The sequence below is a fragment of the Heptranchias perlo genome, chromosome 41, assembly GCF_035084215.1.
Source record: "Heptranchias perlo isolate sHepPer1 chromosome 41, sHepPer1.hap1, whole genome shotgun sequence".
Taxonomy (NCBI): Eukaryota; Metazoa; Chordata; class Chondrichthyes; order Hexanchiformes; family Hexanchidae; genus Heptranchias; species Heptranchias perlo.
The window spans coordinates 9,996,691-10,023,393 of record NC_090365.1 but is presented as its reverse complement, the minus strand read 5'-3'; the positions used below and the strand labels follow the sequence as shown (position 1 = coordinate 10,023,393).

General features: G+C 42.1%; 1 protein-coding gene and 1 long non-coding RNA gene across 10 annotated transcripts in view; one reads left to right on the top strand and one right to left on the bottom strand.

The window, feature by feature from the left end:
- LOC137306047 (uncharacterized) overlaps positions 1-2,971 on the top strand; it is a 77,309-nt gene extending 74,338 nt beyond the window's left edge. The window contains exon 3 of the long non-coding RNA XR_010958814.1: positions 2,762-2,971. This is a non-coding gene — a long non-coding RNA (uncharacterized lncRNA). The remainder of the gene's footprint in view (positions 1-2,761) is intronic.
- The window catches only part of LOC137306046 (sodium/calcium exchanger 3-like), a 237,655-nt gene that overhangs the window by 53,990 nt on the left and 156,962 nt on the right, over positions 1-26,703 (bottom strand). The window lies entirely within an intron of this gene.

Genomic DNA, 26,703 nt, shown 5'->3' with positions numbered 1-26,703 from the left:
TATGGGCCAAGTGCAGGCAATTGGGACTAGCTTAGTGGTATAAACTGGGCGACATGGACATGTTGGGCCGAAGGGCCTGTTTCCATGTTGTAACTTCTATGATTCTATCTATGATTCTATGACTCCATTCAGTGTGGCTTCCATGTCAAAGTTGAACATAATCTCTTTGCCATTTACATACACCAGCTTTTAAAGCCCAACCTCTACCACAAGTGCATGGGAAGTGGCAAAAGTGTTTTTTTCTTTTCATTGAGATTCGAACACTTCGACTGACTGTAACAAAAAAATGGAACCAGCTGCGACCAAGGGCAGATAACGAGGTTTGTTCTATTAGAGCCAGCAGTGTGAGCCTACCAATATCAGCAACAAGTTTGTACAAATTACTTTGGTCCACTATTTTAATGGAGGGATTGAAACTGCAGTAATGAGAATGTTATAGTAACTCTCAAGGGACAGGATCCAAAGCCACAAAAATCAATCAAGTGGCTTATAGTCAGTTATACTCTCCAAAACATGTCATAGCCTTAAACATGCTCCCAGGCATCATTTATTTTTTGAAGCCCGCATAATTTGTTGCTCTAGCCATGGTTGCCTCCTCTGCGACTCTGTACCACATGATAGAAAGGCATTATAACATTATAAATCAGGGTGTAATAAGGACTATTTTCCTCTGCCCTTCACCCAAATAAGGCATTTGATAAGGTTCCACGTAAAAGACTATTAGCAAAAAAAAGCGCACAGAATTGGAGGTAACCTTACGATATAGGTTGGTAATTGGTTGAGAGATAGGAGACAAAGGGTAGGAATAAAGGGAATGTACTCTGATTGGCAGGATGTGACAAGTGGTGCTCCCAGGGATCTGTACTAGGGCCTCAGCTTTTCACCATATATTTTTATAATTGAATTGTATGAAGGAATAGAGTTGTATATCCAAGTTTGCAGATGACACTAAGTTAGGAGGCATGATAAATTGTGTAGATAGCAGCAGGAAGTTACAAAGGGATACATTAAATGAGTGTGGAAAACTGGCAGCTGCAGTTCAATGTGGGGAAGTGTGAGGCTATCCACTTTCGATCTGAGAAAGACAAATCGGAATATTCTCTTAAGGGTGAGAGACTAGGAACTGTGGAGGAGCCAAGGAATTTGGGTGTTCATGTACACTCGTCACTAAAAGCTAATGCACATATACAAAAAGTAATCAAAAAGGCTAATACATTGTTGGCCTTTATCTCAATGGGCTGGAATGCAAAGGGAAGGAAGTGACGCCTTGGTCAGACCAAACCAGGAGTACTGTGTTCAGTTTTGGGCACTGAACCTCAGGAAGGATATACTGGCCTTGGAGGAGGTGCAGTGCAGATTCACCAGAATGATACCGGGGCTTAAAGGGTTAAATTATGAGGACAGGTTGCACAAACTTGGCTTGTATTACCTTGAGTTTAGAGGGTTGAGGGGCGATCTAATTGAGGTTTTTAAAATGATAAAAGAATTCAATAGGGAGATACAGAGAAACTATTTCCACTGGTGGGAGAATCCAGAACAAGGAGGGCACAATCATAAAATTAGAGCCAGGCCGTTTAGGAGTGAAATCAGGAAGCACTTTTTCACACAAAGTGTAGTGGAAATCTGGAGTGTAGTGGAAATCTGGAACTCTCTTCCCCCAAAAGGCTGTGGATGCTGGAGGTCAATTGAAATCTTCAAGACTGAGATTGACAGATTTTTGTTAGATGATAAGGGTATCAAGGCACATGGAACAAAGGTGTGAAAATGGATTATAGACACAGATCAGCCATGATCTAATTGAATGGCAGAACAGGCTCGAGTGGCTGAATGGCCTACTCCTGTTCCTACGTTCCTAAGTAAGAGAATCCTACTGATGCTTGATTGGAATTTAGGCACATGTTCAGACTGTTCTATCTTCTGGAAGCTACCAGAATGATAGCTGTGGATCAAAATATCAACTTTAAGCCCAGTTTTTTGAGAGGTTGAGTCCTTCACATAAAATGATTAACCAAGATACTCAAAGACAACTTCATAGCTTAGTTTAATTTTGTTAATATGAAATATATCAGTCTTAATTTTGTTTATGTCAGAAGCTTTGGCCCTGAAATTCCACGTAGGTTCTTCCCAGTCGTATTCCTCCCCATAACTCCAGCAGGAGACTGTCGGAACCCCCAAGGAAATGGGTCTTCTGCTAGTGCCCCGCCACAGTTGTGGCAGGACACTGTTAGAACCCTTGTTGAAAATTTAGGTCACTTATTTTTATCCCACATTCACCAGGCTGAGAGCAAAAAATAATTGCTGGATGAATATTTTTTCCCCCAAAAGTATTTGGAACGATTTGACTCGTTCAGCTTCTCCTTTCATTTATTGGTAGATTCTCCTGACTGGTCCATTGGGATTGCTTATTCTTCGAAGTCCTCAGTAGTTTTCCACTGAAAATTTAGCTACCTGCCTATCTGTTGAATTGTGCTTTGCCAGTGGTTTATAAATAGCAATTTTAAGCCAATTGGATGCATTTGAGATGCAAAATTTGCATATCATAACTGTGATGGCTGTGGTGTTACAAAAGAAGTGCGACGTGACAGACAGGAAGTGTGCACATATGTAAAATATTTCTACTCGTCCAGCTAAGATGAGCCAAATGGTCTTCCTCATCTGAATCATCTTGTTATTTTGTTAGCTGGTTAAAAGAATAACTAACTAATTTTCGCATTCATCTGTGAAAAATTCTGTATGATAAATGCCTTATTACGATTCACAGAATACAAGAACTGATTCATAATGAGGACAAACTGAGGTCAAATACCCAGTACAGCATGTAATATAAACTCTCATCACTGAGCTCGCACTCAAATAACAAGGACCAGACTGCAATCAGCTCCAGCTAATGGGACTTCTCCAACCATCTGAGTCAATTTACCTCGTGCTAGCGACGACCCAAAGTAAAGAAAACATTAACAAATGAGAAAACATCTTTGTTTTCATTCATTTTCCTTTGAAATGCTTAACTAAATAAAAACAAAAGTGAAACAAAATGGAATATCAATAATGCTGTTGTGTCTCTGTTTGTTGTTTTCAGTTAATTGAAGTAGTCCAAAGAACAATTCTCGTGATTGTCCTTGAGAAATCCTCAGTCTCTCTCTCCTTGAAGAATCTTGGTGGAATGTTGCTCCCAGAGGGGAGGCAGTGGGTTCAAGGAGCCCTCAAGCAGCTCAGACTCCAAAACCTTTCAGAAAAAGGTTGCCCTGGCAACACAGCATCAGTTCTTTACAACAAACTGTGTGTAAAAAAAATCAATTACCTGTGGACTATGGAGCATTTAATCATCAGGTAACAGAAAGCAGCCTTCAAACAAACTGAGCTTCACATTAACCCCAAACTCTGCAGCAACCTGTTGGCGAATGCACAAGAGTGTGCATGTGTTTGTGAGTGTGTGTGTGTAAGTGAATGTGAATGAATGTGTCTGGCAACTAGGATTAATTTTTTAGAATCACAGAAAGGTTACAGCAGCCCTGCAAATTTTTTCCTTTCGAGTACTCATCCAGTTCCCTTTTGAAGGCCATGATTGAATCTGCCTCCACCAATGCATTCCAGATCCTAACCACTCACTGTGTAAAAAAGTTTTTCTTCATGTCACCTTTGGTTCTTTTGCCAATCACCTTAAATCTATGTCCGCTGGTTCTTGACCCTTCTACCAATGGGAACAGTTTCTCTCTATCTACTCTGTCTAAGACCCTTCATGATTTTGAATACCTCTATCAAATCTCCTCGCAACCTTCTCTGTTCCAAGGAGAACAACTCCAGCTTCTCCAGTCTATCCACGTAACTAAAGTCCCTCATCCCTGGAATCATTCTAGTAAATCTCTTCTGAACCCTCTCTAAGGCCTTCACATCTTTCCTAAAGTGCGGTGGCCAAACCAATGTTTTATAAAGGTTCATCATGACTTCCATACTTTTGTACTCTATGCCTCTATTTATAAAGCCCAGGATCCTGTATGCTTTTTTAACTGCTTTCTCAACCTGCCCTGCCATCTTCAACGATTTGTGCACATATACCCCCAGATCTCTCTGTTCCTGTACCCCTTTTACAGTTGTGCCCTTTTGTTTATATTGCCTCTCCTCGTTCTTCCTACCAAAATGTATCACTTCGCATTGTTCTGCGTTAAATTTCATCTGCTAAGTGTCTGCCCCATGCCACCAGTCTGTCTATATCATAGAAAATAAACGGCACAGAAGGAGGCCATTCGGCCCATCGTGTCCATGCTGGCTGAGAAAGGAGCCACCCAGCCTAATCCCACTTTCCTGCATTTGGTCCGTAGCCCTGCAGGTCACAGCTCTTCAGGTGCACATCCAGATATTTTTTAAATGAGTTGAGGGTTTCTGCCTCTACCACCCTCTCAGGCATTAAGTTCCAGACCCACACCATCCTCTGGCTGAAAAATCTTTTCCTCATTTCCACTCTAATCCTTCTACCAATCACTTTAAATCTATGCCCCCTGGTTATTGACCCCTCTGCTAAGGGAACTAGGTCCTTCCTATCCACTCTATCTAGGCCCCTCTTGAAGTCTATCATTATCCTCCTCACTGTTTACTACCCTTCCAAGTTTTGTGTCATCTGCAAATTTGGAAATTGTGCCCAGTACACCCAAGTCCAAGTTATTAACATATATCAAGAAAAGCAGTGGTCCCAGGACCGACCCCTGGGGAACACCACTCTACACCTCCCTCCAGTGCGAAAAACAACCGTTCACCGCTCTCTGTTTCCTGTCAATTAGCCAATTCTGTATCCATGTTGCTACTGCCCCTTTTATTCCATGGGCTGCAATCTTGATGATAAACCTACCATGTGGTGCTTTATCAAACGCCTTATGAAAATCCATATACACCACATCAACTGCATTGCCCTCGTCAACACTCTCTGTTACCACATCAAAAAACTCTTATCAGGTTAGTTAACACGATTTGCCTTTAACAAATCCGTGCTGGCTTTCCCTAATCCACACTCATCCAAGTGACTGTTAATTCTTCCCGGATTATCGTTTCCCCACCACTGAGGTTAAATTGACTAACCTATAGTTGCTGGGTTTATCCTTACATCCTTTTTTGAACAAGGGTGCAACATTTGCAATTCTCTAGTCCTCCAGCACCATCCCTGTATCCACGGATGTTTGGAAGATTATGGCCAGTAGCTCCGCAATTTCCATTCTTACTTCCCTCAGCAACCTAGAATGCATTCCATCCGGACCTGATGACTTATCTACTTTAAGTACAGCTAGTCTTTCTACTACCTCTTCTTTATCAATTTTTAGTCCGTCCAGTATCTCAACTATATCTTTTAATGGGCATTTTTTTTAATGCTTTTTCTTTCCACCTTTCTCTAGGTTCGTCCCACTTCATACCTCATTCCCTATCTCGGCAAGATCCTGCAGCTTTGTTCCCTCCATCTGAAGGAGGGACATAGGGAGGTGAGGACATGGGAGATGATGTTGTTCTTATCCTGTACTTACCAGTAGGTGGACATACAAGTGCATTTTATGAGTAGCTGGGTTTTACCCAGGCCTCTACTGATGGCCATGTGAGAGGGATGTGTGTATCTTTTTTCTCTGATTTTTCCTCCCTCTTGGTGGAACATCTCCTCCTCTCTGCTCAGTTCCCTCCCCCCATGACAGCTATCTGAAACCAATAAAGCACTGGGTGTGGTGTTATGGACACAAGATTCTATGGTTTACTGCTCCAAGCCGTGGCTCCAATAATCCTGACAGAGTGATTATTGCAGCAACAGGCAAATATGCAAAACAATGAAACGCAATTAAATCAATGAATAATTGATAGATAAAATGCAGTTTGTACTCTCTGCAGAATACACTGCAGCAACTCCCAAACTTATTTTGATAGCACCTCCCGCCCAGCAACTTTTGCCAGCAAGGACAAGAGCAACAGTGCCATCACCAACAAGTTCCCCTCCATGTCACACACCATCCTGACTTGGACATATATCGCTATACCTTCATTGTCACTGGGTCAAAATCCTGGAATTCTCTACCTATCACCATTGTGGGAGCATCTTCACCACACGGAATGCAGCGGTTCAAGGTGAAGGCTCACCACCACCTTCTCAGGGCAACTAGGGATGGGCAATAAATGCCAGCCTTGCTGGTGACGCCCACATCCCAAGAAGAAACAAAACAAAATATGCACAACAGGTGCATGAACATCTGAAAGAGAAAAACAAATCATGGTCTCACCCAAATTTTTAATTCTAGATTTCTAGCTTCAAAATAGTGATATAGGTGGAAGGTGCAATGAATCTAAACCAAGGTAATCTAAGCTGTACTGTTGTAAAGTAAAACCAAGGATGTAATGTCTCCTCTGTGACCCCACTGTATTTGATGTTTTCTCTTTCGTGTTTGTGTTCACTTGATTGCTCTTTTCCACTTTCAAAGTATATTTGCATATGTGCCCCCATGGTAAATACAGGATAAAAATGTTCCCTAGTGGCAATCCAACCCAGAACCATGGTCCTGCAGCCTCATAGCAGAGAAAGCTGAGAGCCTTATAATTAAGGTAACAGAATTGTAAATGTTTTATAATGTAGACAGTGAGAGTTTTGTTTTCCTTTCCAATTTTACGAACAAAGGAATCGAAGTAGGCCATTTGGCCCATCAAACCTGCTCCTCCAACTTATTGGCAGTCTTATTTTGCTAATCTCCCTTTTAAACACCTCAACTGATTCAATGGCCTTCTGGAGCAGCGCATTCCACAGACTCACCGCCCTTTGTGTAAAGAACTTTCTCCTGGATTCACTTCTAACCGGCTTAGCTGAAGTTCTAAGACTATGTTCCCTACTAGAGGGAAGAGTCATTCTCCATCCATCTTATGAATTCCCTTCATTATTTTAAACATCTCAATCAAGTCACCCATTACCCTCTGCAACTGCAATGAATATAACCTAAATTCACCCAGTCCTCCACCTTTGTTCAATCTCTTTAACCCAGGTGAATCATTGATGGACTTTCTCCAACACAGTGCATTCTTCGCAAGATGGGACAACTGAAAAGGAGCATAATGGGGTGGATTTTTTTCTTTTCTGTACTGGCATTGAGTATCGCCTGGAAGGAGTGTAGAAAGGAAGATCTGATATGGAGGATCGCGTGCCAGAGACAGAATCCGCCTGATTTTCCTTCTATTGAAATTCTGAGTAACAGTCCTCAGCCATTCAGTTGACTGTCAGCAAGTTTGACTGCATGTCCCATAGATCTTTTTGTGCCACTTCTCCAGAATGTCTACTATAGGAGCAGCTGCCACATGTAGCCAAACCAGGCATCAGGCGGAGGAAAAGGTGCCACAATGAGTTTGACCTGCAAGCCCAAGAAGGAAATTGAGATCAGGAGATACAGAGTGATTGTGCCCATAGCAGCAAATCTGCCAGAAATGCCACTTGTGCAATGTGGAAGGAGGTGGCACTAACACTGACTGCCAACTGTTTCACTCCCAGCTCTGTAGACCAGTGCTGCAAGAAATTTCATGACCTGACCAGGGCAGGCAAGGTAACACAGCAGCACACATCTCACCCTCTAAAAGCAACAGTTGTGCAACTAACCCTTCACAATGCCCTCTGGTTAAGGAGGAGGAGAGCATTAACTCAGGTTCTTACACTATAGCTATCCATCTCCCCTTGCAGCAATTATTTCCATTCACAACCTTAAAGCCCTTCCTCCACTTTAACAGACTGATACCACCACATTTCTTACTTCAGCTTTCTCATGCCGCTTGGCACACATTCCTCAATTGCTAGCCTTTCCCTAATTGACTCAATCCTGTTGCAGGAGAAAATGGCACACAGTGCCTGCAAGAGGAAGGGCATTGCAGGGGACAGCTCCAAACTTGAGGAGAAGGCCATTGGAGCTCATGGGGAGGAACTTTGCCCTTGTTGTGGGAGATGATGAGGTCAGAAACAGATTGCCAGTACCAGGTTAATAACTGAACACCAACACTGTTGCCCTGGCATACCTATGAAGTGCTGCACAGCCACAAGCTTCCATCTCTTTAATCCCAAGGTGGTAATACTAATCCATTCTTAGCTTCTAACCTCCTTTCCTGTAGATCCACCACAACAACAGGGGGCACAGGAGGAGGAAGATATTGATGATGATGAGAACGAAGAGATGCAACTCCCTCCTTGCGAATTATGATGATGAAGACGAGGAGGATGATGAGAAAGAGGGAGATAAAAGAGATGAAGTCGAACTCAAGCCCATCCGTGATTTCCTATAGAGACTTCCTGCCCGTGGCCCTCTGCTCCAAACTTCTTGACTCACCCACTGCGTGACTTGCTTCTTCACTCCCACGCATAAAAGTATAGATATTGTTAGTGAGGGTGTGGCAATTCACAGAGCACAAGGGAGCTGGAGAAGTGGAAAATGGGTGAGGGTCTACCCCCTTCCCAGCAGAGGCCGAGGAGAAGGCTGCCTCTGGCTTCAGAGCCATGGGACCCAGAACTCATGGGTACTCACCTGAAGATAAGGATGTTGGAGGAACATCACACCTATGTGCAGGATCTGGGGTCAGTCTCCGAGGATGTGCAGCAACTAGTAGGTGTGGCCCTTGAGTCTAGAACTGTCGATTGTGACAACATCAGAGAAGCTGGGTCTTCATTGCAGACCGTGTGGCAGCTTAATTGGAATCTGCAGCCGGTCCTAAAAAGCGGCATGGGACTAGTTGATGCCTCCACCTCCAAGGAAGGAGAATATATAGCACCTTGCATACTGGCTTCCAGACCATGGCGGGTGCAATGCAGGCTGCTGCCTCTCGGAGCTTTCAGGATCTGAGAGCTGCCATTAGACCAGCCATCCCGCTGGGGCACTGCATTCCACTGGGCTCTGGATCTAACGGCTGGAGTTCTCCCGCTTGGTACTGCCGTCTCTCAGGACAGCAACACATTGTGGAAAACCATAAAGAGATACCTGACCACATTAATGTAGATATACGTGAACAGTTACTTGACCATAAAAAGAAAAGAAATGCATGATGGATATTTGACCAATGTTAACTCCTTGACTCCCATACATGGGGTAGCTACAGCACACACACACAGAAAGACACAATTGTGTAATTACGTTTAAGCCTTGGTATGTTGATAATTAAGTTGGCTGTCCAGGTGCTTGGTACTGTCTGCCCCCCCTCCCCCCCCGAGCAGATAAGGGTATTGCTGACTATAAAATATAATGAGAATACAGTTCTTGAGAGGCCATGTGGCCTTGAGACTGACTTCAGCCCTACTGATAAGCCAGCTTCAGAATTTAAGGAGGGTAGTGTTCTCAGGCCTATGAGACCTACGTGCCAAAACAGGAATGAGCTATGGATGTCCAGAAGAGGCAGGCTCACTACTTGATTTACTAACCACTTGAACTAATAAAGAATGTACTTGTACGCCCATATTCTATGATAGACAGACATTACTAATTAAACTGTATAAATGTGAACTGTTTTATTTTGTTCAGAGAAGAGGTTGTTCTGACCATTGTTTAGAGCAGGTCTTCCCTTGAGCTCAAGTTTCTTTTAATTAAAATTCTTACTTGTCTGAAAATAAGTGTTTGGAGTTAATGCATTGTATATAATAGGTAATTAAGTTTTCGACAACATGCCCGGCCTCCAGTCATTCCCCTCTAAGCCCCACACACTAGCATGGGAAGTGACACCAGGCTGCCCAGAAATATGCTCCAGAGACGCAGCCAGCAGCACCACCTTGCCAGAAGCTTCCTTGAGAAAAGGGGCACCTCAGTCCCATGACCCTTTTGTAGAAGATGAGCAGCCAACCACCTCACGGGATACTGGCCCAACAGGTTACACCTAGAAGCAGCACTAGAATAGGTGAAAGAAAGGCATGTGTAGCCACCCAGAGGAAGCATGATGTTAGGAAACAGTAAGTTGGCTTGTGTTTACTGCGGACTTTATTGTAATAAAACAGAATGTGCACTGACATAATGCTTTGTTATACTTGGGAGTTTAGAGTCATACAGGTAAAGGTGCACTTACGTGGTCCTGACCTCTTACTGATCATCTCACTCCATTCTTGGGCCATGAGACTGAGAGTTACATATTGCTCTGAAGGACAATTGTCAATGAACAATTGGGATGACTGGTGTGATTGCGATGTTATAACAACTTCTCAGTTGCTGTAAGTCTCATCAGCTTTGACATGATCTGCAGTGGATGTAGTTGTCTGTATTTATGAGGGTCTGACTATGAATTCATCAGTCGAGCAGGCAGGACATTTGCTGCTTTCCATTCAGATGGGACAGTAGCAACTGATATCAACGTGAGTGAAACACTGAATGGGTTTTACAGGGCGTAAATTGTTGTGACTGACAGAGCTGATGTTGTGAGTCCAATGTCACTATCACTGGCAGGGGGGCATTATAGCATGGATGCCAATTGAGTTGGCCAAGAGGACATAAGGTGACAGATATGAATATGAAGTAGACATCTCTGCGATTGACAATGTGGAGTTTATGGAGAAGATGTCACAGTCATTGAAAGAATGGATGTTAGGAGGCAAACAACAGTGACTGAGAGAATGGGAGGTTTTAAAATTTCACATTTATGACTCATCCACAACAGCTGACGCACAAATTCCAAAGTAACTGCTGAGGCAGTAATGATGCTACCAGTGACTTTCTTTCCAAATATCTCTCGGTGGATAACCTCCATTGAAATATGTTGTTGGAAAATAACCACCAGAAGGCAGAGCAACTATAAATGTTTGCAGTAGTTGGACACAGTTTCATCCATGTAGATCCACTGCCTCAATCACAAACAGATATACCCACAGATACACCCGCAGCCAGACCCACAGACAGATACACCCACAGGCAGACAGATACAACCACAGACAGTTACACCCACAGCCAGACCAATAGACAGACAGATATACCCACAGACAGACCAACAGACAGACAAACTGACTGGTAGAAAGAAAAAGAGTCAGTCTAAACAATTTTTAAACAAGATAGTGACTTTTCCTCTGCAATACTGTAAGAATTACCAGTCGCTAAACATGATCAAAACACTCTTGTCTTCATATAATTGATCTCCTGTTTACCATAATAAAAATAACTGATGCGGCCCTGCAAGGTGAAAAATCAAACTTAGCAAAGCTGAGTCTTTAATTCTCCTTTGCTGTGACCTCCTTTTGACTCAAAGTCTCAATCCGCATCTACTGGATGTCCTTCATGTTTCTTGCAACCAAATTCTTTGTATTATTTTCGTGGTTAGCTTGGGGAACAGACTTACGATTCTTGATCTAATAGCAGACAAAGCGCTGTAGCGAAGGCGAGATTATCATTGTGATTTGGTTTCCATGAAAACTCACAGATGAAATGACACATGCTACCTATGAGGCCTCATTTCAATCAGGCAATCTGTTCTTTAAAAATGCAGCGCGATAGGTTTTACTCATGGGGCTCGATGGAAAGGCTTTCAAAGAGGTAGAAGAAATAGAAATAGACAAAAAAAAACGCTAATATCCTTTTTCAAACTACCTACAGTCAGTACATTTTTGGATCAATATTAACAGCAAAAATCTTTAATACTTTGTGCAAAAGAGAGAGGGTAGATTTGGGCTGGAGAACAACTCTGATAATGGACATAGAGATTTCCTCTTTCTGACTAAGGACTAGCCAATGGTTTGATAGAAAATTATTCTTTAACCTTCAGACCTAGATTTGAAACAACCTTAGTGACGTATAACCTGAATGAAGTAACCTAAGGTCTTATCTTTCAGTATGTGAAATGAGATTGGATAAGATATTGGGAACAACACTGGGATTGATCTAGGGAATAAGATTTGTATTGGTACAAGATAGCCGAAATTGGAAGTGAGATTGGAATTAAGGGAACAAGACTGAGTTTAATCTGAGGAATGTCTTTGGGGTTGGGGCAGGGTCTGATTGTGTTTGTGATGAAAAATCATTACATTTGCGGTTGGAATGTGCTCTAAAATAAAACGTTGGATTTTGGAACAATTGGTATATATTTGTTAATACCTTAATCCTAAAGTAATATTATGACAAGTCATTTTGGGCAGGTTGCTTTGTAAAATTCTCTGAAATCAATTGGCAACATACAAATTTAGGACTGATATATCAGGTAGGTTCTTTCTGGATTGGTGGGCTAGGACGATTGGTGAATGATCTATATTGTGTGAAGTCAACATTCACAGCTGAACATTGCTACCTCAGATTTAACTAGAATCGTAGATTGTTTACAGCACAGAAGGAGGCCTTTTGGCCCGTTGAGCCCGTGCCGGTTCTCTGTAAGAGCAATCCAGCTAGTCCCACTCCCCCGCCCTTTCCCCATAGCCCTGCAAATTTTTTCCCTTCAAGTACTTGTCCAATTCCCTTTTGAAAGCCACAATCAAGTCTGCCTCCACAACCCCCCAAGGCAGTGCATTCCAAATCCTAGCCACTTGCTGTGTAAAAAAGTTTTTCCTCATGTCGCCCTTGGATCTTTTGCCAGTCACCTTAAATCTATGTCCTCTGGTTCTTGACCCTTCCGCCAATGGGAACAGTTTCTCTCTATCTACTCTGTCTAGACCCTTCATGATTTTGAATACCTCCATCAAATCTCCTCTCAACCTTCTCTGCTGTAAGGAGAACAACCCCAGCTTTTCCAATCTATCCACGTAACTGAAGTCCCTCATCCCTGGAACCATTCAGCACCCTCTCTAAAGCCTTCACATCCTTCCTAAAGTGCGGTGCCCAGAATTGGACATAATACTCCATTTGTGGCCGAACCAGTGTTTTATAAACGTTCATCATAACTTCCTTGCTTTTGTACACGATGCCTCTATTCATAAAATCTAGGATCCCGTATGCCTTTTTAACTGCTTTATCAACCTGTCCTACCACTTTCAATGATTTGTGCCCATATACCCCCAGGTCTCTCTGTTCCTGCACCTCCTTTAGAATTGTACTACTTAGTTTATATTGCCTCTCCTCGTTCATCCTACCAAAATGTTTCACTTCGCACTTCTCTGCGTTAAATTTCATCTGCCACATGTCCGCCCATTCCATCAGTCCTCTTGACGTCTATCACTATCCTCCTCACTGTTCACTACGCTTCCAAGTTTTGTGTCATCTGCAAATTTGGAAATTGTGCCCTGTACACCCAGGTCCAAGTCATTAATCTATATCAAAAAAAGCAGTGGTCCTAATACCGACTCCTGGGGAACACCACTGTATAGCAACATAGAAAATAGGAGCAGGAGTAGGCCATTTGGCCCTTCGAGCTTGCTCCGCCATTCAATATGATCATGGCTGATCCTCTATCTCAATACCATATTCCCGTTCTCTCCCCATACCCCTTGATGCTTTTTGTGTCTAGAAATCTATCCAGCTCCTTCTTAAATATATTCAGTGACTTGGCCTCCACAGCCTTCTGTGGTAGAGAATTCCACAGGTTCACCACCCTCTGAGTGAAGAAATTTCTCCTCATCTCAGTCCTAAATGTCCTACCCCATTTCTTGAGACAGTGACCCCTCGTTCTGGACCCCCCCAGCCAGGGGAAACATCCTCCCTGCATGCAATCTAACTAGCCCTGTCAGAATTTTATTTGTTTCAATAAGATCCCCTCTCATTCTTCTAAACTCTAGTGAATACAGGCTGAGTCGACCCAATCTCTCCTCATTCGACAGTCCTGCCATCCCAGGAATCAGTCTGGTGAACCTTCGCTGAGCTCCCTCTATGGCAAGTATATCCTTTCTTAGGTAAGAAGGCCAAAACTGCACACAATACTCCAGGTGTGGTCTCTCCAAGGCCCTGTATAACTGCAGTAAGACATCCTTGCTCCTGTACTCAAATCCTTTTGTAATGAAGGCCAACATACCATTTGCCTTCCTATTTGCTTGCTGCATCTGCATGTTTGCTTTCAGTGACTGGTGTACAAGGACACCCAGATCCCTTTGTACATCAACATTTCCCAATCTATCACCATTTAAATAATACTCTGCCTTTCTGTTTTTCCTTCCGAAGTGGATAGCTTCACATTTATCCACATTATACTGCATCTGCCATGTATTTGCCCACTCACTCAACTTGTCTAAATCGCCTTAAAACCTCTTTGCATTCTCCTCACAACTCACAACCCCACCTAGCTTTGTGTCGTAAGCAAACTTGGAAATATTACATTTGGTTCCCTCATCCAAATCATTGATATATATTGTGAATAGTTGGGGCCCAAGAGCTGATCCCTGCGCTACCCCACTAGTCACTGCCTGCCACCCCAAAAAAGACCTATTTATTCCAAGTCTCTGTTTCCTGTCTGTTAACCAGTTTTCAATCCATGCCAGTATATTACCCCCAATCCCATGTGCTTTAATTTTGCACACTAACCTCTTATGTGGAACTTTATCAAAGGGCTTCTGAAAATCCAAATAAACCACATCCACTGGTTCTCCCTTATCTATTCTACCAGTTACATCCTCAAAAAATTCCAGTAGGTTTGTCAAACATGATTTCCCTTTCATAAAGACTTTGTCTAATCCCATTGATATTTTCTAAGTGTCCTGTTACCACATCCTTTATAATAGGTTCTAGTATTTTCCCTACTATTGATGTTAGGCTAACTGGTCTGTAGTTCCCTGTTTTCTCTCCCTCCTTTTTTAAATAGTGGGGTTACAATTGCCACCCTCCAATCTGCAAGAACTGTTCCATAATCTATAGAATTTTGGAAGATGACAACTAATGCATCTACTATTTCCTTGGATACCTCTTTTAGTACTCTGGGATGCAGATTATCAGGCCTTGGGGACTTACCGGCTTTCAGTCCCATTAATTTCTCCAGCACTATTTTTTTTACTAATACTAATTTCCTTTAATTCCTCCTTCTCACTAGTCCCTTGGTTCCCTAGCATTTCTGGGAAGCTATTCCGTGAAGACAGAACCAAAGTATTTGTTTAATTGCACTGCCATTTCCTTGTTCCCCATTATAAATTCTCCCGTTTCTGACTGGAAGGGACCTACATTTGTCTTCACTAATCTTTTTCTTTTTACATACTTGTAGAAGCTTTTACAGTCCACTTTTATGTCCCTTGCAAGTTTACTCTCATACTCTATTTTTCCCCTCTTAATCAATCTCTTGGTCCTTTTTTGCTGAATTCTAAACTGCTTCCAATCTTCAGGCTTGCTACTTTTTCTGGCAACTTTATATGACTCCTCTTTGGATCTAATACTATCCTTAATTTATTTTGTTAGCCATGGTTGGGCTGCTTTTCCTTTTGTGTTCTTGTGCCAGAAAGGAATGTATAGTTGTTGCAATTCATGCATTCGATCCTTAAATGTTAGCCATTGCCTATCTGCCATCATGCCTTTTAATGAAGCTTCCCAACCTATCATAGCCAACTCACTTCTCATACTTTCGTAGTTTCCTTTGTTCAGATTTAGGACCCTAGTTTCGGATTGGACTACTTCACTTTCCATCTTAATGAAGAATTCTATCATGTTATGGTCACTCTTCCCTAAAGGACCGTGCACAACAAGATTATTAATTAACCCCTTCTCATTTCACAATACCCAATCTAGGACAGCCTGTTCCCCGGTTGGCTCCTCAACGTACTGGTCTAAAAAACCATCTCGTACACACTCCAGGAATCCATCCTCCACAGTATTATTGCTAATTTGGTTTGGCCAGTCTATATGTAGATTAAAGTCACCCATGATTACTGTAGTACCCTTGTTACATGCATCTGTAATTTCCTGTTTGATGCCGTCCCCTACATTAACACTACTGTTTGGAGGCCTATAGACAACACCCACCAGTGTTTTCTGCCCCTTGGTGCTCCTTAACTCCACCCAGACTGATTCTACATCTTTACTTTCTGAGCCAATATCCTTTCTCACTATTGCTCTGATTTCATCCTTTACTTACAACGCCACCCCACATCCTTTTCCTTTTTGCCTGTCCTTCCTAAATATCGAATACCCTTGGATACCTTCCTCCAGTCTGCAACCGTTCACCACAACTCTGTTTCCTGTTACTTAGCCAAAATAATATAATAAAATTAAACAATTAATATAATAAAATCTTCCAAAACTGAAGAAGGATGTTTTGAAAGTGATGCATTTAAGGGGAAGCTAGATAAGTACATGAGGGAGAAAGGAATAGAAGGATTTACTGATAGGGTGAGATGAAGTAAGGTGGGAGGAGGCTTGTTTGGAGCATAAACACCGAATGGCCTGTTCCTGTGCTGTAATTCTATGTAATAACATTGGTTTATAGCATCGGAAGATCTCTCAGGTCACAGCTGCAGTCCTTATTTATTTGTTTTCTGTCGCAATTATTGCTTCTTAACTGAAAGGCACAACACCAGCACCAAGTGGCAGCTTGGCTCAGTGGTAGCACTCTTGCCTCTGAGTTGGAAGGCTGCAGGTTCTAGCACCTCTCCAAGAGTTTGAGTACATAATCCAGACTGAGGCTCTAGTGAAGTTCCGAGGGAATGTTGCACTTTACACGAAGGTGCTTAGATAAGAACATAAGAAATAGGAGCAGAAGTAGGCCATACGGCCCCTCGAACCTGCTCCGCCATTCAATAAGATCATGGCTGATCTTCGACCTCAACTCCACTTTCCCGTCCGATCCCCATTTCCCTTGATTCCCCAAGAGTCCAAAAGCTAATCTATCTCATCCTTGAATATACTGAGATCTAAAACCAATATCCTGTCTGCCTGTTCAGGTAAACATAAAATATGCTGTGGTGCTTTGTTCAGAGACGAGCAGGAAGTTCTTCTGGTGTCCTGGCCAACATTCATCCCTCAGATTATCCAGTTATTCATTTATAGGACCTTCTGTGTGCAAATTGGATGCTGCATTTGCCTAAAAAAACAACAGCATCTACATTTCAAATGTACTTTCGGGTCATGACAAATGTGCTTTCGGGTCATAAAAGGTGCTTTATAAATAAAGTTCTTTTGTTCTATCGGGAGAGTTTTGTTATTTAATAAGATCCAATGGTATAATATGCATAATTAACAGTAAAGGTTACAGAATAACTCATTTTTCTTCTGTACAAGGAATATAATGTATAGCAATTACAAGTCAACCCATTAGTCACCATCCATCTTTGACTCACTACCCTTGCCTGCAGTAACACTCACATATCATGGTTGGTGACATTGTAATATCTTAAGAGGTTTAGCAAACTCAGTCCTATCCCGTTTTCAACAAAACACAAGAAAGGGATTAAATTTTCAAATCATGGGCTATGAGTGGCCAGAAGATACCTTCCAAGCACCGCAACTTGCTTTTACAATCAACCTAGTACCAATCAACTCCTCTATCTCTTTCAAAGTGAGAAAGCACTTCCTTAGGATGCCTCAAAGCATTTCACATTGAATAAATTACTTTTTAAATGTAGTCCCCCTTTACTGTAGTCAAATATAGGTCTCTTAAAGGGACAGTCCTCGTACGAAACTATATAAATATGGTATGTGAGTAGGCAAACACAGTCGACAATTTATGCACAGCAAGATGTAGTGAACACCAATGAGATGAGTTCATCTTTTCTTTCGGTAGTGCCGCTTTAGGGAGGGTTGTTGGCCGGGACACCAGGAGAACCCACTTCCTTTTTAAAAATAGTGCCATGGGATCGTTACCGTCCATCTGACCCACTAGAACAGACAGAAGAGGCCTTGGTCTGATCCAAAGATTGACTCCTCTGATAAATCAGCACTCCCTCAGTATTGCAGGAAAGTGTCAGCCTAGATTATGTGCTCAAGTCCTGAAAAGAAGCCATTTAAGAGGTACATCCCTCCCTGGTGCGATGTGTCTATAATGGTGGTTGGTCTTTGTGATAAGCATGTCCTTGAGGGGCCAAGATGGACGTGAGCTAATGAGCTTTGCATTTTACACCTTTTGTCATTATCAACAAATCAATGCAATGGCTCGGCCTATTAAGTTATTTTCTCATTGTGCAGGAGTGATAACCATCACAACCAAGAGATGACAGGATTTACATCAAGGGCTTCGGATACAGACTCAGACAAACATCACTTATTACAACTATCACATGAGGGCCAACCGATGAGGACGCTGATCCAAGTCACATGTCAAGTATACTGAAATGTTATCAAACTTAACTCGCTAGCTGCTCGTATACAGCAGTTGAGTTCAACCCCGCCAGAAGCTGCCCAACTCCTGTCAGGCCGTACCTGGAGTAATGCTTAAAGTCCTGGTTGCAATCTGGGCCCCAGTTGAGGACACTGAGTTTGTGTACGTTTGGAGCCTAGGAGAAAGAAATGGGGAGATAAAAACTGGTAGCTGCTGGAAGATGTGGAGCTGAAGACCTAATCTGCAGAGAGAGGAGCAGAACCGAATGGGAGCTAGCTGGCCACAGGGAGCTCCAGCGTACAATAGGTAAGTCGAGCGATTGTTTTTAAATTGTCCAATGTTTGTGTGTTGTGGTAGTTGTTGGTTGCAGACTGAAGACTTTGAAAAAAATGTGACTGCGTTGATTGGTTGCTTTGGATCAAAAAAGGATAGAACAGGGTACTTTCTAAATGGTAAAAAGTTAAAAACAGTGGATGTCCAAAGGGACTTAGGGGTTCAGTTACATAGATCATTGAAGTGTCATGAACAGGTGCAGAAAATAATCAAGAAGGCAAATGGAATGTTGGCCTTTATAGCTAGAGGACTAGAGTACAAGTGGGCAGAAGTTATGCTGCAGCTATACAAAACCCTGGTTAGACCGCACCTGGAGTACTGTGAGCAGTTCTGGGCACCGCACCTTCGGAAGGACATATTGGCCTTGGAGGGAGTGCAGCGTAGTTTTACTAGAATAATACCCGGACTTCAAGGGTTAAGTTACAAGGAGAGATTACAGAAATTGGGGTTGTATTCTTTAGAGTTTCGAAGGTTAAGGGGTGATCTGATCGAAGTTTATAAGATATTAAGGGGAACAGATAGGGTGGATAGAGAGAAACTATTTCCGCTGGTTGGGGATTTTAGGAGTAGGGGGTAGAGTCTAAAAATTAGAGCCAGACCTTTCAGGAGCGAGATTAGAAAATATTTCTACACACAAAGGGTTGTAGAAGTTTGGAACTCTCTTCCGCAAACGGCAATTGATACTAGCTCAATTGCTAAATTTAAATCTGAGATAGATTGCTTTTTGGCAACCAAAGGTATTAAGGGATATGGGCCAAAGGCAGGTGTATGGAGTTAGATCACAGATCAGCCATGATCTCATCAAATGGCGGAGCAGGCACGAGGGGCTGAATGGCCTACTCCTGTTCCTATGTTCCTTCCTATAAAGTGAGTTCCTTATTCCCAATTGGTTCTTCTTGGACCTGATGATATTTAAGTGATTCATCAGGATTAGCTTAGTGGAGAGTGTACTTTGGACCAATTAAAAAAACATGGTGGATGATTTTTTTTGTGCTGTGGACAATTTTCAGCTGTGAGATACACACTTATATTGTTACACTATACACAAGGCTTCTAATTAGATCGATAGTACTGTAAATATTTGTGCTAGCTGTTTGCTAGAGCATCCCAAAACTAATCCCATTGTCCTGCTCTCTCCCCATAGCCCTGTACCTTCCTCTTGTGCAAATATTTATCCAGTTTTTCCCTTAAAAAATGCAAGGGTCTCTGCCCGAACTATTCCCTGTGGCAAAGCATTCCACGCTCCAACAAGTATCTGCACAAAGAAAATTCTCCTAACCTCTCTCCTCACTCACTTAGTGACAATTTTAATTTGAGGATCTCTCACCACGAACTCCTCAACCAGAATAAAAAGTGTTTCCCTATTCACTCTAGCAAAACCCTTTAAAATTTTACAAACCTTGATTAAATCTCCTCTTAGCTCTCTGTTCCAGTGGAAATAATCCCAGTATCTTAAATGTCTCCTTATAATAGTTTCTTGCATCTGTTGTCATCCTGTTGAATCCACAATGTTTGCTCTCTATGGTTTTAATGTCCTTTCTCTAATTCACCAGTGAATTGATTTCATACCAATGACATGACACTTTATGATGACGTCAAAGTTTCTCCATTGTCATAAAGATGCTTAACTGTCTTCAGTGGTTGTTTTCATTTAACATAGGAATAGGAGTAGACCATTCAGCCCATCGAGCCTGTTCCGCTATTCAATTAGATCATGGTTGATCTGTATCTTAATTCCATTTACCTGCCTTGGTTCCATAATCCTTAATACCCTTGCCTAACAAAATTGTATCTATCTCAGTTTTGAAATTTTCAATTGACCCTCAGCCTCAACAGCTTTTTGGGGGAGAGAGTTTCAGATTTCCACTCCCCTTTATGTGAAGAAGTGGAACTAGAACTTTCTGATTATAGAATCATCGAAATTAACAGCATAGGAGGAGGCCAGTGATGAATGCACATAGTGAACTGCTTGTGCACTCTGGGGCCGGCGAGATGGAACTTGTACTTTCCTGTGTTCCATATGGACCCGTGCCAGTGCAGTTGTCTAATCCCATTTCCCCACCCTTTCACTGTATCCTTTCATATTTTTCCTTTTCAAATACGTACCCAATTCCTGTTTAAATGATATTGTTATCAAATGGCCACCCGCGGTGGAGCTTTCCATGTTCTAACAACCCCTTCTGTTATTTGATTGTGCCATGGGATCTTTTACATCCACCTGAGAAGGCAGTTTATCATCTCATCCGAAAGACTGCACCTTCAACAGTTCAGCACTCCCTCAGTACTGTACTGGAAGTGTCAGCCTAGATTTTGTGCTCAAGTCCCTGGAGTGAGGCATGAACCCACAACCTTATGACTCAGAGGTGAGAGAGCTACCAACTGAGCCACGACTGACACCGTATCCTTATTCGTGGATGGGAGGTGAAAAAAAATTACGGGTTGGGTGAGAGTTAAGGATCCCTACCATTCTATCTTACCGGTGTATTATCATTCATTGCAAATAAAATATTGGTCATAATATTTGGATTACAATACTCCAGTAGCTATAATTTAAAATGTAGGTGCTTTCTATTCCTACAGCTATAATTTAAAATGAAGGAAAATTACTTCTCCAATCCATAATTGAAAACTGGGAGTGTTTTACTCCTACGTATTGCAGGCTGTACTATTTTACTATGCACCATAAACCCTGATGGGACTCTGAATTTCCATCATTACCAGAGGCTATTCGTGTAACTAATGAATTCTGCCACTGGGTTTAATCGGCAAGTCTGATCCACAAGTGCCACATACTAGACCGTCATGGATTTCTCATGAGTCTCCCTCCTTCGTGAGAGGAACTCCTTAGCCTGGCCAGGGCAGCACAACCAGCACAGTGAGGAAAGTAAGAGTTTGCATTTATCCCACTCCTTTCACATCTTAAGGTCTTCCCAAAGTGTTTCATAGCCAATAAATTACTTTCAAAGTGGATTCACTGTTGTTTAGTAGGCAAATGTGGCAGCCAATTTACACACAGCAAGATCTAATGAACAGCACCAATGAGCAGTTAATCTGTTTTGATGCTGTTGATTGAGGAATAAATGTTGGCCAGGATACCAAAAGGACCAGTGCTCTTCTTCAAATAGTGCCATGCGATCTGTTGCGTTCACCCATACAAAGAGATGGGGCCTCGTTTTAACATCTCACCCAAAAGTCAGCGCCTCTGACAATGCAGCAGTCTCTCAGGACTGCACAGAAGTGTCAGCCTAGACTACATGCTGAAATCCTAGAGTGGGGCTTAGAATCCAAAACCTACTAAATGAGCCATGCTGACGTTGCACACTGATCCCACTGCTCCCATTTCATCCCATTTTGACTTGCAACACTTGGAAAATAAAACATACGAACATACAAAATTGATGGACAGGAAAAGACTAGCAGGTCCATCAAGCCTGCCCTACACCATGATGGCCGGAGCATCATAACTAAACACTTCTTCCCTCCTTCCTCCCTCCGGCAATGCATTCCAGAGCCTCACTAATCTCTGGGAAAAGAAGAATCACGTAACATCCAGTCTGTTCCTACTCTTACATAGTTTGAACTAGAATTTGAACTTCAATCATAAAAGCAAAGCAAATTTACGAGAATGGTTTGTGCAAAACCGGCCTCAATTGACATTAGAACCCTCTGCTTGCCTTGAGTGAGTCATGTACTAACACAGAAAATAGCAATCACTCATACCATTGAAGAAATGCCGTTCTTTATTTTGAAACTTGGCCAGGAATATCCTACACATATCTAAATAGAGCTGGGAAAAGAGCCATGAAAGTTTCAATCTCGTCTTCGCCTGTCCCCAAAGGTTATTAAAGTTACAGCAGAAGAAGTCATGGTGAGCAGTGAGTGTTCCTGCAGATGCTCACTCATCTCTCCCTCTCCCTCTGTTCCAGCTGCTTGCAATTCTGACATCTTAATTCCAATTCCCTCCCTTCTGCCTCTCCCTCTGACGCTGAGTTCCCAACTGCCTGATGATTTTATCTGTACAACTTCTTTTTGAGCAGGCCGTCTGCTTTTTAGTTTTAATGTAAACCAGGCAACGAATGTCTGATGTTCTTGGTGGGGGTGGGGGGGTGGGGGGGGGAAGTAATTTTGTCTATTTTTTGGGAGATTTTCTTTTTCCATGCATGCAATGTTGCGAGGTTTACAGTAAAATATCAAAATCAAATTGATTCAAACTTCGATGGCTGCAAAAAACAGATCTTTGGAATGGTGTTCAACACCAGCAGGAAGCAGAAGTGTACCAAACCCAGCTATAAAAATAGGTAACAACAACTTGCTTTTATATAGCGCCATTAACGTAGTAAAACATCCCAGGGATTCACAGGAGTGTTATCAGACAAAAATTGACACCGAGCCAACGACAGAGTCATTAAGACAGGCGACCAAAGGCTTGGTCAAAGATGAAGATTTTAAGCAGTCTTAAAGGACAAGACAGAGGTGGCGAGGCGGAGAGGTTTGGGGAGGGAATTCCAGGGCTTCGGGCCTATATGGCTGAAGGCAAGGCCAACACTGTTGCAGCAAAGGAAGTGGGGGATGCACAAGAGGTCAGAGTTGGAGAAACGTAGAGTTCTCAGAGGGTTGTAGGGCTGGAGGAGGTTACAGAGATAACATAGGAACAGGAGTACGCCATTCAGCCCCTCATGCCTGCACCGCCATTTGATAAGATCATGGCTGATCTGTGATCTAACTCCATATACCAGCCTTTGGCCCATATCCCTTAATACCTTTGGTTGCCAAAAAAGCTATCTATCTCAGATTTAAATTTAGCAATTGAGCTAGTATCAATTGCTGTTTGCAGAAGAGAGTTCCAAACTTCTACCATCCTTTGTGTGTAGAAATGTTTTCTAATCTCACTCCTGAAAGGTCTGGCTCTAATTTTTAGACTCTACCCCCTACTCCTAAAATCCCCAACCAGCAGAAATAGTTTTTCTCCATCCACCCTATCTGTTCCCCTTAATATCTTATAAACTTCGATCAGATCACCCTTTAACCGTCTAAACTCTAGAGAATACAACCTCAATTTGTGTAATCTCTCCTCGTAACTGAACCCTTGAAGTCTGGGTATCATTCTAGTAAACCAACACTGCACTCCCTCCAAGGCCAATATGTCCTTCCGAAGGTGCGGTGCCCAGAACTGCTCACAGTACTCCAGATGCGGTCTAACCAGGGTTTTGTATAGCTGCAGCACAACTTCTGCCCCCTTGTACTCTAGTCCTCGAGATATAAAGGCCAGCATTCCATTAGCCTTTTGATTATTTTCTCCACCTATTCATGACACTTCAATGATCTATGTACCTGAACCCCTAGGTCCCTTTGGACATCCACTGTTTTTAACTTTTTACCATTTAGAAAGTACCCTGTTCTATCCTTTTTTGATCCAAAGTGGATGACCTCACATTTGTCTACATTGAATTCCATTCACCTAATCTATCAATATCATTTTGTAATTTTATGTTTTCATCCACACTGCTTACAATGCCACCAATCTTTGTGTCATCGGCAAACTTAGATATGAGACTTTCTATGCCTTCATCTAAGTCGTTAATAAATATTGTGAATAATTGAGGCCCCACTGCGGGACTCCACTAGTCACATCCTGCCAATGTGAGTACCTACCCATTATCCCTACTCTTTGTCGCCTTTCACTCAGCCAACTTCCTAACCAAGTCCATGCTTTTCCATCGATTCCATGGGTTTCTATCTTAGCTAACAGTCTCTTCTATGGGACTTCATCAAATGCCTTCTGGAAGTCCATATAAATAACATCCATTGACATTCCCCTGTCCACTACTTTAGTCAACTCTTCAAAAAAATTCAATCAGGTTTGTCAGGCACGACCTACCTTTCACAAATCCATGCTGGCTCTCTCTGATTAACTGAAAATTCTCGAGGTGTTCAGTCACCCTATCCTAAATTATAGACTCCAGCATTTTCCCCACAACAGATGGTAGGCTAACTGGTCTATAATTCCCTGGTTTCCCTCTCTCTCCTTTCTTAAAAAGCAGAGTGACATGTGCAATTTTCCAATCCAGAGGGACAGTTCCTGAATCTAGAGAACTTTGAAAGATTATAGTTAGGGCATCTGCAATGTGCTCACCTACTTCCTTTAAAACCCTGGGATGGAAACCATCTGGTCCTGGGGATTTGTCACTCTTTAGTGCTATTATTTTCCTCATTACTGTTGCTTTACTTATGTTAATTTTATTGAGACCCTGTCCCCGATTCAATATTAGTTTTCTTGGGATTTCCAGCATGCTATCCTCTTTTTCTACTGTAAATACTGACGCAAAGTAATCGTTCAACATGTCCGCCATTTCCCCATTGTCAATGACAGTATCCCCACTTTCAGTTATTGAGGGGCCAACACTGCTCCTGACCACTCTCTTTTTCCTAATATAACTATAAAAGTTCTTCGTATTGGTTTTGATATCCCTTGCAAGTTTCTTTTCATACTCTCTTTTTGTAGCTCTTACTATCTGTTTTGTGATCCATTGTTGATCCTTGTATCTTTCCCATTCGCCAGGATCTGTGCCATTTTTTGCCTTTTTGTATTGCCCTTTCCTTATGTCTTATACTGTCCCTTACCTCTTTAGTTGTCCATGGCTGTTTTTTTTGGCAAGTAGAGTTCTTGCCCCTCAGGGGTATAAACCAATTCTGTATCATCAGTCGTTTTACCCATTAACAGATTTGCCCAGTTTACTGTGGACAGTCTCTGTCTCATCCCATTGAAGTCGGCCTTACCCATGTCTAGAATCTTAGCAGCTGATTCACTTTTTTCCCTTTCAAACACTACATTGAACTCAATCATGTTATGATCGCTATTGGATAGATGTTCGCGCACAGTTAAGCTGTTAAGTAAATCTGGTTCATTACTCACTACTAAATCTAGTATGGCTTGCCCCCTTGTTGGCTCTAGGACATACGGCTGTAGAAAACTATCCCGGACACACTCAAGAAATTCACTACCTTTCTGACAGTTGCTAATCTGCTTTTCCCAATCTATGTGAAGGTTAAAATCCCCCATTAAGACCACTATGCTTTTGTTACACGCTTGTCTAACCTCTGCATTTATACATTCTAGCACTTCAGAGCTGCTGCCAGGGGTCCTATACACAACTCCCACTATAGTCTTAGATCCTTTCCTATTTCTCAATTCAACCCATTAGGTCTCTGTTGGCTGCTTACCTCTCATTATATCATCCTTTATCATTGAAGTGATTTCATCTCTAATCACTAAAGCTACTCCTCCCCCTCTTCCATTTTCCCTATCTCTCCTGTAGACCTTATAACCCGGTATACAATCCCAATCCTGACCATCCTGCAGCCATGTCTCAGTAATAGCTATCATGTCATACCCTCCAATTTGAATTTGAACCTGTAGTTCATTTAATTTATTCCTTATACTCTGTGCATTTGTATATAGAACTCTTAGTTGGACCACACACCCTAGCCTGACCTTCAGCTTTGATGCTGGGTTATAATGATAAAATGTATAAAAAGAGCACAAATAAATACCTTACACTATAACTGGGAAGATGCAAATGTCCCCGAATACATACAGAACCACATTTTTTTAAATGGGCACAAAAATTAATAATCCAAATATCTAAACAAAATGCTGCAAATGCTGACAAGAATCAGAAAACCCTACAGTAGAGAAATAATGTATTGAAATAAATGGGACCTCTACAGGAGCTCATGGATCATTTGTGACAATCTGCATTAATACAGTTTTATAAAAGGCTGTTTTCCTAAGCCTTTGCTCTGATCCTGTACCAGCCCCACTTCCTCTTCAACTAACTTCGAATCAAATAGAAATTACAACACACAAATGGGCCATTCAGCCCAACCAGTCTGTGTTGGTGTTTATTCTCCACTGAAGCAGTTGTCCTAATCTCATGTGCCCGCCTGTTCCCATGTCTCTCTATCCCCCTTCCTTCAACCATCTGTTTAACCTAACTTGGAGAAGTTGGCAGCCCCTGTCACACAGATCAGGCTGCAGTTAGACTTAGACTAAACTGCTTCTGTAGAACAGTGTTAAAACAGAAGGCTCCTTGGATCAGGATAGACTTGATAAATTGCGAAATAAATTGGCCAGGTAATAGGAAATTTATAATACCTGTCAGTAGTGATAGTTGTAACCAGGCAGACGTAAACAGCAAAGTCTGCAGGGATCCTTCGAAGTACTCATGTACTCCATAATATTTGTTATGGATTTCAATGAAGATATAG